This window comes from Amblyomma mixtum, chromosome 10, assembly GCF_055824585.1.
Source record: "Amblyomma mixtum isolate Tamu chromosome 10, ASM5582458v1, whole genome shotgun sequence".
Taxonomy (NCBI): Eukaryota; Metazoa; Arthropoda; class Arachnida; order Ixodida; family Ixodidae; genus Amblyomma; species Amblyomma mixtum.
The window spans coordinates 116,028,022-116,046,798 of NC_143021.1; the positions used below are offsets into that span (position 1 = coordinate 116,028,022).

An 18,777-nucleotide genomic window follows, 5' to 3' on the forward strand; every position below is an offset into this window, starting at 1 on the left:
AACTGTTTTGATATCACTTGAATCCTACACTAACTGCTCCAAATATTGAATCTAGTTTTGTCGCACATCGGGATATGAAGAAAATTGTCTTCTGGCATTCGTGGTTGTTTCGGCTCAGATCGAGATCGAAAAAGGGTGAATCTGTTCTGCATTAAAACAGGTACTTTTCAAGCTATTCCTGCTTCATGGCGCGCCTCTCTAGGTGCTCCTATGTATGGAATAAAACCGTGCAGACAAGAAATAGTATCGCACGTCAAAGGCTACCTTACCAGAGGAAGCTTGTTGGAACCTTTCTTTCTGGGGTCGATGTAGTTGTTTGGTGGCACCGCCAGTGGATTCGTGTAATTGGGACCAGGATACTTATAAACGGAATTATATTGGTACAGTCGGACAATAATGTAGCTAGGCGTGAATGTGTTTCTGCAAGCCAAGAGAAACAAAGTACCATTAGTCACTAAATAGCATTTAGGTGTCCTTGGAGTAAACACCGCAGCAGATCAGCAATTTGCTCAATCGCAGCCCTTAAAGGGGTCAGAACAGTTTGCGTTTGCGAATGCCATTTGAAGCCATAAGCATCATCATCAACATCACGAGGCAATACTGGGGCCACACAGAGAAACTGAGTTAAGGAAGCGTGCAATAAAATTGCGGGCTGCCAACGGTTGACACTGTAATGGGCACAGGTTCGCAGCCCATTACAGCCCATTACTGTTCGCGGCCCTCTGTAAGCTGCCAGAACTCGGGGTGAATGAACGGTTCGTGAATTGTCGGGCTCGCAACTAATTCCTGTTCATAAAACAACAGCCCGACGTCTGACCTTGGTTTCATGCAAACTATGCAGCTTGAAGCAAGCCGCCAGTCGAAAAGGTGCAAGCGCTATGCATCCCATTTTATAATTCTGCATATAGAAAAATTATGCTTCCAATAATATGGATGCAGGATATCGTAGATCAACCGTGGGACAACCAACTATATAATCCGTAGTTTACTTCTTTCATTATTTCTTGGTCGTACAAAAGTAGAAATGCGCTTGAGCGTTGTAGCGTTTCAACATATGAGCGATAAGAGACAGATCTGTGACGGAACAGCGCAAAACACCGGGGAAAGAGACAAGCGCTGGACAAGAGACAAGCGCGTCGTTGGCCGCTACCAGCTCTGCGAGAGGAATCTGCCAGTGGACGTACTGTAAGGTACTTGAAAGACAATTCTCTTGCGTTGCTGACCTCTGACAAAGAGGGGGGCTTTGCTGTGATTTCCAAGGACCTGCACAAAACTAAGGCGTTAGAAACCATCAGCTCTGTTTTTGACGAGCACAAGACATCAGCTGTTAGCAAAGCCAAGTTAACTGCAATGAAGCTCTGCAAAGAACTTAAACTTGACTGCCTCCTTCGAGGCATAAAAACTTGCAAGAAGTCTAACTTGGACGCGTTTTTCACTTAAAAACTCACAAACCAGACTGGCCCTTGAGGGTAATAATTTCTGAGGGAGGGACTTGGAAACAGATTCTTGGTGTCTTCTTGCCAGCAAAATTAAAACTACTAACATATCCATTTCATGTGAAATCTTCGGACGATATAGCTAGATTTTTAAATGACAATTCAGGCAGTGACTTTGCCGCATGCTCAGTTGATGTAAAAGAATTGTACTATTCCATACCGCATGACGAGCTAATGGTGTCTGTAGAAGAATGTATAGATACGCATGGTGCTGTTGCATTTCAGAACGACTGCGGAATGTCTATTAGATGGTTCTTGGAACTATTATCAGTGTACCTCAGGTCGACTTTCGTCCTCTGGGAAGAAAAAGTGTATCTCGAGAAACGCGGTGTTTGCAGCGGTTCATGTATCGCATTTCTACTCAGTGATTTGTACTTGGAACGAAAAAACAGGTTCCTGAACGTAACCCTTGCTGGTACAAGCGTTAAAAAGGTATATAGGTACGTTGACGACTACCTTGTTCTTTGTGATGGCCAACGGGCGAATACGCTGGAAACGCTTTCTCCCCTCTGGGCCTCTGAGCCCAGAGGGGAGAAAGCGCCAATGCCCTACCAATCAGCTCACTCTAAGCTGACCAAGAGGGCTATTTGGAACTTGTGCCTCACAAATGCCTTGAAAAAGTCCTGTGTTCCCAAAATGGAAGTGAGCTTTCTTCGCCAGGCGGAACGGCTTTGCAACTCGGATTACCCCTCGCACCTGTTGGTATTTGTTGCCAAACAGATGAAAAAGCGCTTGATGCAGGCTAGGCCCGAGCAGCAAGATGAGGCAAAGAAACAGAAAGAAAGGAGGCCTGTGGTAGCAATACCGTGTATTCACAATGTTTCCCAGTGCCTGAAAAGCATTGGTCGAAAAGCTGGCGTGAATGTAGTGATGACTGCTTCTAATAAACTCAAAAGTCTGTGCAGACGAGTCAATTCCGACCCGACCAAAAAGAAGCAGGGATGCACGATAAAGCATCGAACCCCCTTTGTGGAGTGTACAGAAGGCCCTGTTTGTTCGTTGCCAGTGACATGTGGTAAACAATACATAGGGCAGACTGGCAGGTGCATGAATGAAAGGATACTAGAACACAAAACTAAGTTCGAGCAAGCTTGCAGGAACCTGGGAATTCATTGCAGAGATTGCCCTTCAACAAGTTCTGCACCAGATTTCCAGAAATGTAGAGCTCTGGCTAATCAGAAAGACCTGTTAGTCCGTGAAATAATCGAGGCAGCTTCGATAACAAGTCTGCGCGACGATTGTGTCAGCACGCCGTTTGTTGCTTTGACAAAGAAAGAATTTGACGTGTTAAAAATGTGATTATAACTCTGTGATTATTTTTCTTGTTGTATTTTTTTGAACGTTGAACGATATGGTTGTGACGCATGTGTTTTTGAGTGGGTGAAGAAGGTATAAGAAGCAGTGTTTCTTCGAAATAAAAATCAGTTGTAAGTCCGCGCTTGTCTCTTGTCCCGGTGTTTTGCGCTGTTCCGTCACAAATGAATAACCAACATGCCCAAGCTGGTGTCCTGAAGAGACAGATGTCGTCTTGTTGCGTTATGTTGGGACAGCGCTACAAAATACTCTGCAAGTACGTCACTGAAAAAGAAGTGAAAATGATCTACCAATGCAGGGCGCTTTCATATGACTGCTGCAAAGAAGGCTCAACAATACTACGTACTACAGCTGCTTCAAAGTAAATTTTCTTGTTTCGAAAAAGCCCCGCTTGAGGTCTGTTCCAATCGAAGAGCCAGAGACACCAACTAGTGACAGAGCAACTGAAGACCAAATAATAGTTTACTAACCAAAGAAGAACAAGAGAAAAGTAACGGTTATCTGTATTTGGCTAGCAACTTTTAAAACAGTTACAATAGTAACTAATTTTGAAAATGTTTGAAATATGATTGCCGATGGTTACATTACTTCCTAAAGCGAAATTTTAGCGCCGCTCATCAGCTATTTCAGCATTGAGGCAAAGTATTCGAGAAATTAGAGAAAACTTGTTATTTTTTACACATTTTTGTTCTGCAAAAAACACTCCACTAACAGTTCTCCATTGTCATGAAGAAAGCTTTCTGGTTGGAAGAATGGATATACAGGGTGTTTCACGTAACTTGAACCAAGGATTTCAAAAAGCGGTGAACTGCAGCCTGCTGAACCCACCGATATATTGTTTGCCATCATGTGGCACTCCTCAGAATATTTTCATATTCCGCTTAACTAGTTAATTAACTAAGACTAATTGCTCAAATTTTCCAATATTCATTTTAATGCCATGAGCGTTACGTTAGGTTGTAGAGCACGTATAGAAACAACCGATCTAGTTTATTGCAGCATCGTATCTCTTACAGGATCCTTTATTCCGGCATCTAAAGAATGCCAGCGAAATATGAAAAAAATACCACGTGACTGCGCTCATGCGCTACCATATTGGAGAGCTCTCAACGCCGTTTTGAGCATACGGAGCGTGCTCGCTGACCGTGGCAAAGTGAACGGCCACCGCTCTTAGCAGCGGCTTGACAGCGCGTCAGCACTTTCCGCAGCGCCGCGTGAAAAAGGCGGGCCGCAGTCTGTGGTATGCGACAGACAGGCCACGGACGGCCGGTTAAAGTGAATGTGTTATCCCCAGGTAGGAAGTAAAAGTTGCGAATATTAATAGCCATAATTCACCGCAACTGCCGGATTCTCACTTTATTTATTTATATTGTGAGACAGGAGACAGAGCGCAGGATGGAGCGAGCTTTAATGGCACCCGCAAGTATGGCGACCAACCCTTCGAAGAAGAAGATGATCGATGATGATGGATATGTACAGATGAAGACGAAGGTCGCATGTTGTGCTTACACTTTCTCCCCTCGCGTACGAAAGCGACCGGCTCGGGCGCAGATTAGAGCACAGTAGGGCGACGGGCAAAGGGTTTGAGGCGGGAAACATGAACAATCTCGGCACCTCGGCAACGACGATCATTAACAGGATGAACTGGGGCAACGCGATAGTTCACCGGGGACGTTTGTTCGAGTACAGTATACGGACCAATATAACGGCTCAAAAATTTTTCACACAATCCCGGGGTACGCACTGGTGTCCACAGCAGTACCTCATCACCAGGGTGAAAAAATATGGCACGGTGGGAGAGATCATAGGTGTTTTTCCGGGAGGCTTGGGAGGCGTCGGTATTCAGGCGAGCAATGGCACGGCAGTAGGTAAGACGAGAAGTAAACTGTTCGTGAGAGAGTCTGGAAGAGGTTGAGGGGGCGGAGAAGAAAGACGCTTCGAGGGTGAAGGTAGGTTGACGTCCATACACAAGGAAGAATGGGGAGAAGTTGGTGGTTCTTTGCACGGCACTATTGTATGCAAAGGTAACGAAGGGAAGCATGGTGTCCCAGTTGGTGTGGTCGGGCTCGATGTAGGTGGCTAGCATATCGGAGAGCGTGCGATGAAAGCGCTCTGTGAGCCCATTTGTCTGAGGGTGATAAGCTGAAGAGGTTTTGTGCATGGTTCGGGAGGCGTGAAGAACTTCGGCAAGGATGCTGGAGAGGAAGGACTTGCCGCGGTCACTAATAAGGACACGAGGAGCTCCATGGCGCAGAAGGATGGCGTTCAGGAAGAAGTGGGCGATCTCTGAAGCAGAGCCGGAAGGAACAGGGGCCGTTTCAGCGTATCTAGTTAAGTGGTCGATGGCAGTGACGATCCAACGGTTGCCCGTTGGTGTTAATGGTAAGGGACCGTAGAGGTCAATCCCAACCACTTCAAAAGGGGAGAAAGGACAGGGGAGAGGCTGTAGAAGGCCCGCAGGGGCAGACGTGCTCCGTTTACGACGTTGGCAAGAGATGCAAGACGCAATATATTTTCCAACAGCGGTTGAGAGGCCAGGCCAAAAGAAACGGCGCTTGATGCGGTCATAAGTTTTCTGAAAGCCTAAGTGGCCAGCAGGGGGTTCATCATGAAAGGCCTGCAAAACTTCTCGGCGAAGAGAACGGGGTACGACAGGCACCCATGAATCACCGAAGGGGCTGTAATTGTGCCAAAGAAGGATGTTGTCGACTAGCTTGAAAGAGTTAAGTTGGCGACGTAGGCGGGCATTCGGTGGCCGCGTAGCACCGCTCAGACGGTCGATAAGAGTCCGGCAGTAAGGGTCGGCCCGCTGCGCTGAGGCGAGATCGCCAAGACTGGGAGCTGGCATCAAGTCAATGGGTGCGGCGGTCAAGGTTGAAATAGCCGTCGAAGGGGTAGTTTGGCAGTTTGAGGATGCGGAGGACACGGGTTGCGGATGCGGAGGTTGGGTTTGGGCGAGGGGACAACGAGATAGCGCATCGGCGTCCTGGTGTTTCTTGCCCGATTTATAGGTGACGGTAAAGTCATATTCCTGGAGACGGAGAATCCAGCGGCCGAGGCGGCCGGACAAGTTTTTCTGCGAGGACAACCAGCACAGGGCATGATGGTCAGTGACAACTGTGAACTGGCGGCCGTACAAATAAGGGCGAAATTTCTGAATGGCCCAGACAACAGCGAGGCACTCTTGCTCAGTTATCGTGTAGTTCTGCTCCGCTGCAGTCAGTGTACGACTGGCGTAGGCGATGACTTGCTCGCACGAAGAGTGCTGCCGCTGCAGAAGAACTGCACCAATGCCGTGTCCACTGGCGTCCGTGTGTAAAATCGTTGGAGCATTGTCGTCGAAATGTGCCAGTATCGGATCAGATGTGAGAGCCTTCTTTAAGGTAGTAAAAGCGACCTCACAGGCCTCAGACCAAACAAACGGCTGGTCAGCGCAGAGGAGCTTATGCAAAGGGGCCGCAATAGAGGCAAAGTTGCGTATGAAGCGCCGGAAGTATGACGCTAGCCCCAGAAAACTGCGCAGGTCTTTGACGCGCGATGGGCGAGGAAAATGCAAAACCGCAGCCACTTTGTCGGGATCAGGCTTTACACCCTTCTGGCTAACGACGTGACCGAGTACCTTGATAGAAGTGGAAGCAAAGCAACATTTCTTGGTGTTTAACTGTAGGCCGGCCTCAGAAAGTGCGCTTAATACCTCATCGAGACGAACAAGGTGTTCAGAAAAAGTCGAAGAAAAAATGACTATGTCGTCGAGGTAGCATAGACACGTTTTCCACTTCAGGCCGCGGAGAACGGTGTCGATCATGCGCTCGAACGTGGCCGGAGCATTGCATAGGCCGAACGGCATAACGTTGAATTCGTATAATCCGTCGGGAGTGGCGAAAGCAGTTTTTTCCTTGTCGGCCTCATGCATTGGTATTTGCCAGTATCCGGATCTTAGGTCGAGACTAGAGAAAAATTGTGCACCTTGGAGACAGTCGAGGGCGTCATCAATCCGAGGCAGCGGATAAACATCTTTTCTAGTGATCTTGTTAAGGGCGCGATAGTCAACACAAAAGCGTACTGAGCCATCCTTCTTTTGAACGAGCACAACAGGCGAAGACCAAGGACTCGAAGAAGGGCGTATGATGTGGCGCTTGAGCATGTCGGCTACGTTATCTTGAATAACCTTGCGCTCACTAGAAGACACACGATACGGGCGACGGCGAATGATGCCCGAACCATCTGTGTAGATGCGATGCTTAGCTGCGGTGGTTTGGCTCAAGGTTGTTGCCTGGGTATCGAAGGAAGCGGCATGCTTGGTCAAGACGGCAAGCAATTCATCTTTTTGAGTCGGGGTGAGACCGGGGCTGATAGCAGCTGAAATAGATGCAGAGGCAGAGGCAGGGGTCGAAAGAGCGAAGCTTGATGGCGCAGAGGAAAGAACGGCCACAGGTTGAGTGGTATCCACAGAAGCGATGGCTGTGCCTTGACGCAGAAGAATGGGTTCCGGCGTAGTGTTGAAGGCAGTCAGTAGTGAAGAACCATTGGTGAAGCGGAGCAGGGACGCGACGAGAAAGATGCCCCTTGAGAGAAGACGGGGGCTTGGTGTGACGAAAACGTCCCCAGCGTTGACGTGGGCAGAAGCAACAGAGAGGACATCTTCGTAGCCGGGGTAAAGTACATGATCAGCGGTGGTGACCAGATGATGAGAAGGCAGGACAGAAACGGCTGAAAGGTCGGATCCAGAAGCCTGTAGAGTAGGGGGACAGCAGGTAATTACAGCTTGCGCAGAGTGGAGGAAGTCCCAGCCGAGGATGAGGGGATAAGCACAGGAGGGAAGCACAGCAAATACTATGTAGTGCAGGATGCCGTCGATAGTGACTCGTGCCGTACACAATCCGGAAGGACGCATTGATTCATCATTGGCAGCACGGAGAGAAGGACCACTGTAAGGGGTGCGCACCTTGCGAAGACGAGAACATAAATCAGAACTAATTACAGAAATGGCGGCGCCCGTATCGATCAATGCTTCTACTACAGTGCCTTCAATGTCAACGGTTAACATGTTCGATGGCTGTGCAGGAGGAATTGAGAGGGCGGCGTGCGGTGCAGTTTTACCTCCGGAAACTGCACAATTTAGTTTTCCGTGTGGCCAGTTGTCTGGGAGGATGGTGGACGTAGAGGCGACGACGAGCGGCGGAAAGGCGATGGGGAGCGGCGGCGCGACGGCCTGTCGGTCGAGGAGCGGTCCGGAGAGGTAGAGGAATAGGAGGGACGATAATTGGTAGGGTCAGCAAACGGTGGGCGGTAAGCGTACGACGAGTGCGGAGCGTCTTGGGAGAAGTCCCCGTACGATGGGCGACGAGGAGGACTGGAGGCATACGCCGGACGGTAAGCAGGTGACGAGTACGTAGCTCCGCTGCGAAAGTCTGGGTACCACTCGCGCTCGTCGCGTTGACGCCGACGGCACACACGGGCAACATGCCCGCGAATTCCGCAGTAGTGACATACCGGCCGACGTGCAGGTGGACTCCAAACAGGACACATAGCGGGGCTCGGGGACACAGAGACCGGAGTTTGCTGGACGGGCTGTGGATGCGACGGGTAAACAGCAGCAGGAGGCGTCGCAGCAACCTGGGCATAGGGAGGCACAAAACGCGGTACAGGTGGTTCCGCAGCCAAGGGGCGAGTGACCGAAGCGAGCTCGTCTTTGATGAGATCACGCAAAGGCGAGGACGACGGGGCTGGAGGCGGGTGGGAATCAACTGGCGGTAAGGTGGAGCCGTGCAGTTCCTCCCGGATAATGGAGCGAATGAGGGAGCGTAAGTCCACGTCGGGTGAAAGTGGGGTGTCCCAGGTGTCTTTTAATCGAAGCGACTGAAGGTCGTCAAGACGATGGCAAGTTGTTCGGATGTCTTGGACTGACGTTGGATTCTGAGCAGCAAGCGTGTTGAAGGCAAATGACCCAAGCCCTTTCAGAAGATGACGTACCCGATCGTTCTCTGACATAGCGCTGTTGACACGTCGACACAGGGCAAGCACGTCTTCAATGTAGGATGTGTAGGACTCACCGGGTAGCTGAACGCGCGTATCTAGCTTTTTTTTGTAGACAGCGGGACTTGCACCAGATGTGCCAAAGATTTGTCGTATCTGTGCCGAGAAGTGAGCCCAGTCCGGGATGGCATCTTTGTGGTTGACGAACCAAGTCTTGGCCACGGCAGTGAGGTAGAACGACACGTTTACAAGTTTCATCGCTGAGTCCCAACGATTATAGGCACTGACCTGGTTATATTGGTCGAGCCAGTCCTCGACATCGTCCCCACGAAGACCAGCAAAAATGGGAGGCTCGCGCTGGAGTGTGGTGATGGTCCAAGTGGGGTGTCCAGAAGATTGGGAAGGACCGGGTTGGCTCATCATTGCTGGCTCCAGACGGTTCGAATCGAGGGGAAGAAGAACGGGGAGCCCATCGGGTGTACGAGTGGTGTTGTCGCTGACGGTATCCATCGGTGCAGATGGTACGAGCAGGTGGCGACCGGAACGTAGCTGCAGTCTGGCGGCAGAGAGGACGCAGGGATCGAGAGCACACTCCACCACTTGTGAGACAGGAGACAGAGCGCAGGATGGAGCGAGCTTTAATGGCACCCGCAAGTATGGCGACCAACCCTTCGAAGAAGAAGATGATCGATGATGATGGATATGTACAGATGAAGACGAAGGTCGCATGTTGTGCTTTGAGCGATGATGATGGATATGTACAGATGAAGACGAAGGTCGCATGTTGTGCTTACAATATTTATATTTATACAAATACCTCACAGGTTCCACACTTGGAACATTTGTGAGAGGAGGGGTTACAATATTTAGCAGACAAAAGATGGTACAATGTGGAAATAACAAAAGTAAACAATATTAAATGAATTGGACTGCAAACAATTATTACACCGTACTTGAAGAAAATCGTAATATATTGACACAGAGGAAAAAACATCAAACAAATAGCGGCACTGCATGGATTTGACTACACATACGAACAAAATTTATGTACAATATCATGGATGCATGAAGGTGGTCAATTCGTTTTTGAGCATTAATGGGTCACGTATGGTAGCAATGCAATCCGGAAGGCCATTCCAACACTTGATAGCACGTGGCAAAGCAGAAGAATTAAACGCGAGTGTTCGGCCGAATAGACGTTGGAAGCTAAGATTATTATGTAGGCGACGTGTAGTGCGCATTGGGCGTGTCAGTGGCAGTGTGGACGCGTGACGACTGTATATTAGTTTCTGTAGTAAGCAAAGAAGTGCGATAATTCTACGTGTCTGTAAACTTGTTAGCGATAAAGATAACTTGATGCTTGTTACGTTGGAATGACGGTTGTAGTCGTGAGAAATAAAACGCGCAGCACGGTTCTGAATTGCTTCGAGGCAATGAATTAAATCAGCCTGATGTGGTGACCAGATAGCTGATGCATATTCTAGTTGGGGACGGACAAATGTTAAGTATGCTAGCTTGCGGGTAGAAAGAGGTGCGCTATGAAGATTTCTTTTCAGGTAGCCAAGCGTGCGCGATGCTTTGGCAGTTATGTATTGAATATGTTCCGCCCAAGAAAGATTTGAAGTCAGATAAACGCCAAGGTATTTATAGGAAGACGTGCGGGATAGCGTGACACTGTTAAGGGAATAAGTGAATAGCGAGTTTGAATGCTTCCGGCTAACGGTCATGATTTTACATTTGTCAGTATTAAGGGTCATTTGCCATGATGTGCACCAGTTGGTTACGCATTCAAGGTCCTGCTGAAGAATTGCATGGTCAGTGGTTGAGCGGATTTGGCGATAAATTATGCAGTCATCGGCGAACGTCGAACTGATGATGTAAGATGCGATGGCAGGTCATTTATGTAAACTGAAAATAATAAGGGGCCGAGAACACTTCCCTGAGGGACGCCAGAAGTGACCTCATTAAGGGGTGATGAAAAGTTGTTTGTTACCGTGAACTGCTTTCGAAAAGATATGAAGTTCCGGATCCAGGAGACAGCGAGTCTAAATTAAGCGACGATATTTTAGCTATAAGGCGAAAATGGCCAACACGGTCAAACGCTCTGGAAAAGTCAATGAATATGCAGTCAGTCTGGTAGTTTCCATCCATGTTCTTGAATAAATCACTAGTAAGTTCAATTAGTTGTGTATCACAGGAAAACCCTTTTCTGAATCCGTGCTGGCATGGGAAAAAGAAACCGTTGTTCTTGAGATGGCTCGCGATGTTAGATGCAACGATGTGTTCAAGTAACTTACATGGAATACTCGTTAGTGATATGGGGCGGTAGTTACTGTGTTTTTGTCGCCAGATTTGTAAACCGGGATTATTTTGCCAATCTTCCAATCATAAGTAATTTCGCCAGTTGCTAAAGATTGCTTGAAAATATGACAGAGAATGATACTAGAGGGATGTATTGTGTGTTTGAGAATTTTTGTATTTATTCCATCTACCCCTGAGGAAGTTGATACCTTAAGACTGTTAATTAGAGATGCTACGCCTTCTGCTGTTATATCTATAGCAGTCATGAATGGGTAATTGAGTTCTTGGGGTGGAGGTAGGTTGGAATAGTCTTCGGTAGTGAATACTGATGTGAAGTAGTCATTAAACGTGGCTGGACAATTCTCTTGGGGTATTGGACATTTGTTTTCATCAAGCAATGAAATGGTGTCGAACGTGGTGTCGAACGTGACGGGGAAATTGTTTTCCAAAATTTTGCGGGGTTATTTTTTATGAGCGATTGAAGGTCCTGTGATAAAAATTTATGTTTGGCCTTCCGAATGGCATGGCAGTATTATACTTCACACTGTATGTGCTCAGCATGCGCAGAATCAGTGGGCAATCGTTTCGCGGTTCTGAAAATACGTTTTTTCTTGTTTTTAAATGCTCGTAAGGAATTGTTGTACCAAGGTTTAGATATGTTGACCCGTAATGTTATTCTCGGAATGTGTTTGCGCACCAGTTTCGCTATTTTTTGTTTGAACGAAGTCCACTTTTTGTTAACAGACCGGGATGAGAAATCACGAGCAAAAAATTCGGAGAAATGCTCGAGACGACGATTAATAGCGTCAAAGTCAGACTTCCTGTATTTTAGTATCTGTTTTGGTTGGGTTCGGCGTGAGTAATAAGGGACATTAATCGATAACTGAAGAAGCTGATGATCACTGAATCCGTCATTATAAGATATATCACTAACCCTCTCTGGAGAAGACGATAGAAGAAGGTCTAAAATATTAGCATCACGTGCTGGATCATTGACTAGTTGGACAAAAGAAAAGTCGAGTGTTAGCTGCATGAGCTGATTGGAGGCAGATGAATGTGAAGATAGGTTCAGCCAATCAATGTCTGGGTAATTAAAATCCCCGAACAAGAAAATGTCAGATTTAGGAAATCTGGTTCGAATAGCCGTGATATTGTCATATAGGTCAGCGACAAACGTGGCAGGGGAGTCCGGGGACCTGTAGCAGATGCCTAAGACAGTGTTACCGAAGCGGGATGCTATTACTACCCATATGATTTCCAGTTCACATGGGATATCCACAAGGAAAGACAAAATGTTATTATTGACTGCGATTAATACTCTGCCGCCCTTTTTGCCTATTCTATCTTTTCGGTAAATTTGAAATCCGTTGCTATCAGGCAGAAGTTCCTCGTCAGCGATATCTGGACGCAACCACGTTTCCGTTAAAAGTAGTATATTACAGTTGCTATTATCAAGATATGAGCAGAGTTCGGTGCGTTTAGGAGGAAGGCTGCGTATGTTAGCGAATGTCAAACGGACAGGTGGGCTTGGAATGCTATCTATAGGCGACTGGATCGGGGTTCGTGACGCACTGTCCTCTAGTTCATTATGTGTTCGAAAAATCTACCATCGAGAACTATACAGTTCCGACACCTCTTTATCACGCTAGCTGACGCAGCCTTCAGCGTGCTTTGAGGAATGTGAGGGCAAACATGAGTTATCTTCGTCTTCAGAGCTTCAGATGTTGTCGTCTTTGTGTCTATATCCGATTCCTGATGTATCCCCGTAAAAATACAGGGTTTGTTCTGAAAGTAGTAGGACTGGTTTTTTCCTGGGCGAATGGGTGGTCGAGAGGTTGTCTGCGCGTACAGGATCGTTGAAGGGGGATATTGGGAATGCTGGGGAAAATCGGCAGTCGGCTCTCAGCCGTTGAAGAGAGGAGGTCACTTGTACTGTGAACCCCTGTCGAAACGTCTCGTCACGCAGAATCGTCGAGCGTTTACTAGATCAGCCATACGCGATCAAATTTTGAGTAAATCTTGGTAAAACGGGCAAAGAGACTCACAAAATGATTAAGGAGGCCTACGGTGACGCTTCCATGGGTAGATCAGGTGTTTTTTGAGTGGCACAAGCTTTTCCGAGAAGGTAAGCAAAGAGTGGAGGAAGACGACCGCTCCAGACGCCCTTCGACCAGCAAGACCAACGAAAATGTGTAGCGAGTAAAACATTTACTTAACAGTGATCGTAGATGAGTATCAGAATGATTGCTGATGAATTGAGCATTCCTCAAACCCAAGTTTTTGAGATCGTGACCGAAAACTTATCCATGAGGAATGCGTGCGCGAAGTTGGTGCCGGGAGTGTTGTCAGAGGAGGAAAAGGCCAACCGGTAGGATCTTCTTCATCATGTGAATGAGGACCCCGATTTTTTGCCCAGCACAAGGCGGCAACGCTGCCTCAGCCCCCCTACAGCCTCGACTTGGCCCCGCCAGACGTTTTTCTATTCCTGAGAATAAAATCGACGCTCGAGGGGAAACATCATGGATCGGTAGAGCTGGTTCAACAGGCCGTGACGAGGGAGCTACACAGCATTCCGGTCCAGGCGTTCCTGGAGGCGTACGAAAACTGTAAAACTTATTGGCAGCAGGGTGTAGGTGCGGAAGGGTGCTACCTTGGAAAATTGTAATCGTTTTTACTATTCTCTTGAATAAATTTTGTTTAAAAAAATCAGTCCTACTACTTTCAGAACAGACCATGTATGTCAAAGATGTGAGGTCTGGGGATTGATCAGGCCACGCCACAGGTCCGTGGCGACCAATCCAGCGGTTGGCACAAGAGCGATCAAGGCTGCAGCTGTGCGGAGGAGTCCCGTCCTTTTGGTACCACACGTCAGGGAGTCGTCCTAGGGGCAGGCCGAAGGATCGTTTATTCACTGCTCCTTCGAGGATCTCAAAAACATATCGCTGTCCTGTCAACGTTCCTTCAAAAAATAAAGGGCCGAAAACTCCAGTCGGTTTTGTAAGTCTTCATCTTCAAGCTGTTTGATGCAGATGTACGTGGTATGGACGGAGGGCGGCGCTTTTGAGTGTCCTCCATGGCATCGATGCCGACACTCCAGTCTCCGCACTTAAATCGCGCACACTTGCATGAGGACGGGAAGCAATGATAAAAAGGACATCCGCGCGAGCAGCCTGACTTGTGGAGCGCAGCCTATGGGGCTTCGTGGTGAAGCTTCCGGTCTACCTGAGGGTCTCGTAGTGTCGCACAATGGTTGATGAGCTTGGTTTTGTTCCGGGATGCCAGCTGAGAAATATCTGAGCTGCTCATCTCCGATCGCCACCCGCTGCACCAAAGGCTAGCACCAAGTGTGCTTTTTCTTCATTTGAGAAACGCATTTTTTTCCGCTCTGAGCTATGAGAACATTCTCCTGAACTGCTAATTGGCTGCACTGCGATACAAGGGAGGAAAAAAGCGGAGGCTGCCTTAAAACCATGACGAACTCCTGCCCTTTCTGGAATGACCTATGGAACTAACGAATTACAGTCATCACTGTTGCCTATCCGTGGCCTGTCTGTCACTTATCAGAGACTGCGGCGCGACTTTGACTGTGAGTCAGCACTTTACGCAGCGGCCCGTCTTTTCCACGCGCCGCTCCGGAAAATGCTGACGAACTGCCAAGCTGCTGCTAAGAGTGGCGGCCGTTCACTTCAAGCACGCTCCATTTGCTCGAAACGCTGCCGAGAGGGCTGCCACGTTATATTTTTTTCATAATTCGCCGGCTTTCTTGAGGTGCCGGAAAAAAGGATCGCTTAGGAGATACGGTGCTACAATAAGATAAATCGGTTGTTTCTAAACCTGCTCTAAATCTAACGTAAGGCTATTCGCATTAAAATTAAATTTCAAAATTTGCACAGTTCATCTTAGTTAATTAACTAATTAAGCGGAATAAAAATTTTCAAAGGAGCTCCACACGGTGGCAAACAATGTATCGTTGGTTTCAGCAGGCTGCGGTTTGAAGCGTTTTTTAAATGCTTGGTTCAAGTTACGTGAAACACCCTATAGTTTGCCATTGTGGTCTGGCCGCAGAAGACGACGACAGTTCCAGTACGCCTGCCAAGCACCGCACACACTGGATTTCGTGGCTGCTTAACTGCAAGGCCGGCAGCGCGCTGTTCCGTTCCCGCTGGCTGAACGCGCCCAGCCGAATATATTTGTGGAGACCCGACGACAAATGGTGTATACGATTCTTCTCCACAAACCTGTATGGTCGAATTGTTGTGCCAATGCCTGGTTCTCAAACAAGAGGTCTATGCAAGTATTTCGTGAGGTTGTCACAGCCATGCCACGCGTAAAGAGCGAGAAGAACGGGATGTTCTCGCGCATGAGCGCTAGGAAACTCCTCTTGATCTTCATATGTACATTAAATTCCACCCCCACCCTGCCACTCTAGCAGGTGGCCGTTAATGGTTGATCGCGAGAGTTCACACAGATCTCAGCTCTGTCGCATGCGGCCCACATCTGTCATCACCCAACGTAACTATAAGCGTTATTCAGCCGTCCACAGACCCAGGCAGACAGTTATGAGCACTACCTTTAAATAAAATGGTTGGTGTACAACGTTGTCAACGCCAACGCCAATGAACACAAACGTCGATGGCCTATGGCTTCAGGGCCGCGTTTCTGGATAAACGTTGTCAATCTCGGCAGCCACATCTCTCCCCCTCCAATCACTCCAAGTACCTATAAGCGCGATTGAGGCATCCACTGACCCAGGCAGAAGTGTTTTTCGACCAAGCTTCAGTTGCTAGTGCGCTCTGGTCCTGTCCGTTCTCCCTGTGTTTTGCGTGTTTTTCTGTGCGCCGTTTCTAGATGGACGTACCTATAAGCGCGATTCAGGCGTCCACTGACCCAGGGAGGCAGTTATGCGCACCGCATTTACATAAAATGATCGTAGTGTACAACGCTGTCAACGCCAACGCTAATGACGACAAATGTCCACAGCCTATGGCTTCAGCGCCGCGTTTCTGGCACAACGTTTTCAATCCCTGCCACCCACAACTCTCCCTCTCTCATCACTTCAAGTACTTATAAGCATGATTCAGGCGTCCACTGACCCAGACGGCCAGTTATGCGCACTGCCATTACTTAAACTTTTTTACAAGTTTTGGAAATACCTCAGCCCCAAAACACAAAAAGACACCTTCAATTGGCAAGGACAAAATCAAAACTTTAAAAATTCCTTAAATACCTACTTTCAATCCGTGTTCACAGATGACGATGGCCGTACACGGGACAGTATTCACCGCAATCAAACACCGCTAGACATGCCCACAATAACTGACACAGGCGTGCTCAACCTACTATTATCAATAGATACAAAAAAGCAAATGGTCCTGATAATAATCCAAACACTTTTTTGCAAATATATGGCGCAGTCAATGCGAAATATTTACATTTAATGTCCACTAAATCCTTAATAATCTGCAGTCAAGCTAATGAATGGAAAAGAACGAAAGTTATTCCCATACACAAAACAGGACGCAAAGATGACGTTTCATATTACCGACCAATATCATTAACGTGCACGGTAGGAAAATTATTGGAACACATTATACTAAAGCATATCACCAGTTATGTTGAGCAAGAGAACATTTTATCGGCTGTTCAACATGGATTTCAGAGCGGACTTTCAACTATCATGCAATTACTCGAACTAACAGATGATTTATTCCAGAGCATTGATAAGCAAAAGCAAGTTGACTTGATTGCACTAGATTTCTCTAAGGTGTTTTTCAGAGTAAGCCATAAAAAACTAATTAACAAACTTAGATCAACTTTAGCTAATGGCACGATTATCAACTGGATCGAGGACTACTTAACTAACCGATCTCAGTATATTGTAGTTAACAATGACATATCTTCTACTGCGCTCGTTACGTCGGGAGCACCCCAAGGGTGCGTCCTTGCTCCACTTTTATTTCTTATCTTCATTAATGATCTGCCCTCTAAAATACAAGTTAAAATTAAACATTTTGCCGATGACTGCATCCTTTACAACGAAATTATCTCTGTCAATGACCACGATGATTTCAACAGCGCCCTTCATGAAGTGGTAAAATAGTGTCACAAATGGCAAATGGTATTGAGCATTAAAAAGACAGCCTTCTTCTCTGTAACCCGTGAAAAACAAACAGCCGAATATATGTACAACATCAGTAACATACCGCTCACCCGAGTTCACGAACATAAATACCTTGGATTAATCATTTCACATGATCTAAGATGGGAATCATATATAAAGAGTATGGTATCATCTGCTTTAAAACGATTGTTCTTCCTTAGAAGACGGCTTCGAGAAGCGCCACCGGAGACCAAATTGTTAGGATATAACACATTCATACGATCGGTTCTCGAATATGGAAACACGATTTGGTTTCCCTACACACAACAGCTCATTAACAAACTAGAAGGAGTGCATAGAAAGGCAAATAGATTTATCTCTAACAAATACAGGACCAGTGATTCACCATACCAACTACTAAATCAAGCATGTATCCTCACTTTACCGAAACGCGCCACACTATCACGTCTAAAATTATTGTTCCAATTAGTACAAAACACGTTAAACATAGATACTTTGTTATATATATCTAGACGAATCCAGACCATCCCGGCATAAACACCCATTAACCCTTAGAGAGTACGGATTCCGAAACGACTGTTTCAGATATTCATTTTTCCCGCCTGCCATAAAAGAATGGAATAGTTTGAACCCCTCTAACACTACTAATACATCTTTGTAGAAATTTGTTACTGTGGTAGAAGAAGAGTAACGCGATAATTAAATCATAATTAAACAAGTACAACAGACCAACGTATCACTGCATATAACACTATATGTATGAACACATTACTTACAATGTATAAAATAAGCCTCAGTCGCTTTGGGACACTAAACCCCATTAACCAACCAAAAACCAACCTACTAAAATGTTGTCAATGCCAAAGCCCATGAACACAAATTTCGACAGCCTATAGCTTGAGTGCCGCGTTTCTTGCGCACCGTTGTCAGTGCCTACAGCCCACATATTTCCCTCTCGTATCACTCCACCTACCTCTAAGCATGATCAAGGCGTCCACTGACCCAGGCAGCCAGTTATGCGCACACCTTTACTTAAATTTATCGGAGTTTAAAACGTTGTCAACGCCAACGCCGATGGTCACAAATTTCTACAGCCTATGGCTACAGCGCCGCGTTTCAGGAACAACGTTGTCAATTCCTGCAGCCCACATCTTTCCCCCTCTGATCACTCTACATACCTATAAGCACGACTGAGGCGTCCATTGACCCCTGCAGTCAGTTATGCGCGCTACCGTTACCTAAAATGGTCGGAGTGTAAAACGTTGTCAATGCCAACGCCAATGGACACAAATGTCGACGGTCTATGGCTCCGGTGCCGCTTTTCAGGATATTCGTTGTGAATGCCTACAGCCGACATCTCTGCCACTCTCTTCACTTCACGTACCTATAAGCGCGATACAGGCGTCCACTGATCCACACACCCATTTATGCGCACTACCTTTATTTAAAATGGACGGAGAGCAAAACGATGTCAACGCCAGCGCCGATGAACACAAATGTCTACGACCTATGGCTTCCGCGCCGCGTTTCAGCAACAACGTTGTCACTCCCTCCAGCCCATATCTTTTC

General features: G+C 47.1%; 1 long non-coding RNA gene across 1 annotated transcript in view; it reads right to left on the bottom strand.

Annotated features, from left to right (window-relative positions):
• Window positions 1-318: 318 nt before the first annotated feature.
• The window catches only part of LOC149326734 (uncharacterized), a 131,721-nt gene continuing 113,262 nt past the window's right edge, over window positions 319-18,777 (bottom strand). The window contains exon 3 of the long non-coding RNA XR_016286556.1: window positions 319-420. This is a non-coding gene — a long non-coding RNA (uncharacterized LOC149326734). The remainder of the gene's footprint in view (window positions 421-18,777) is intronic.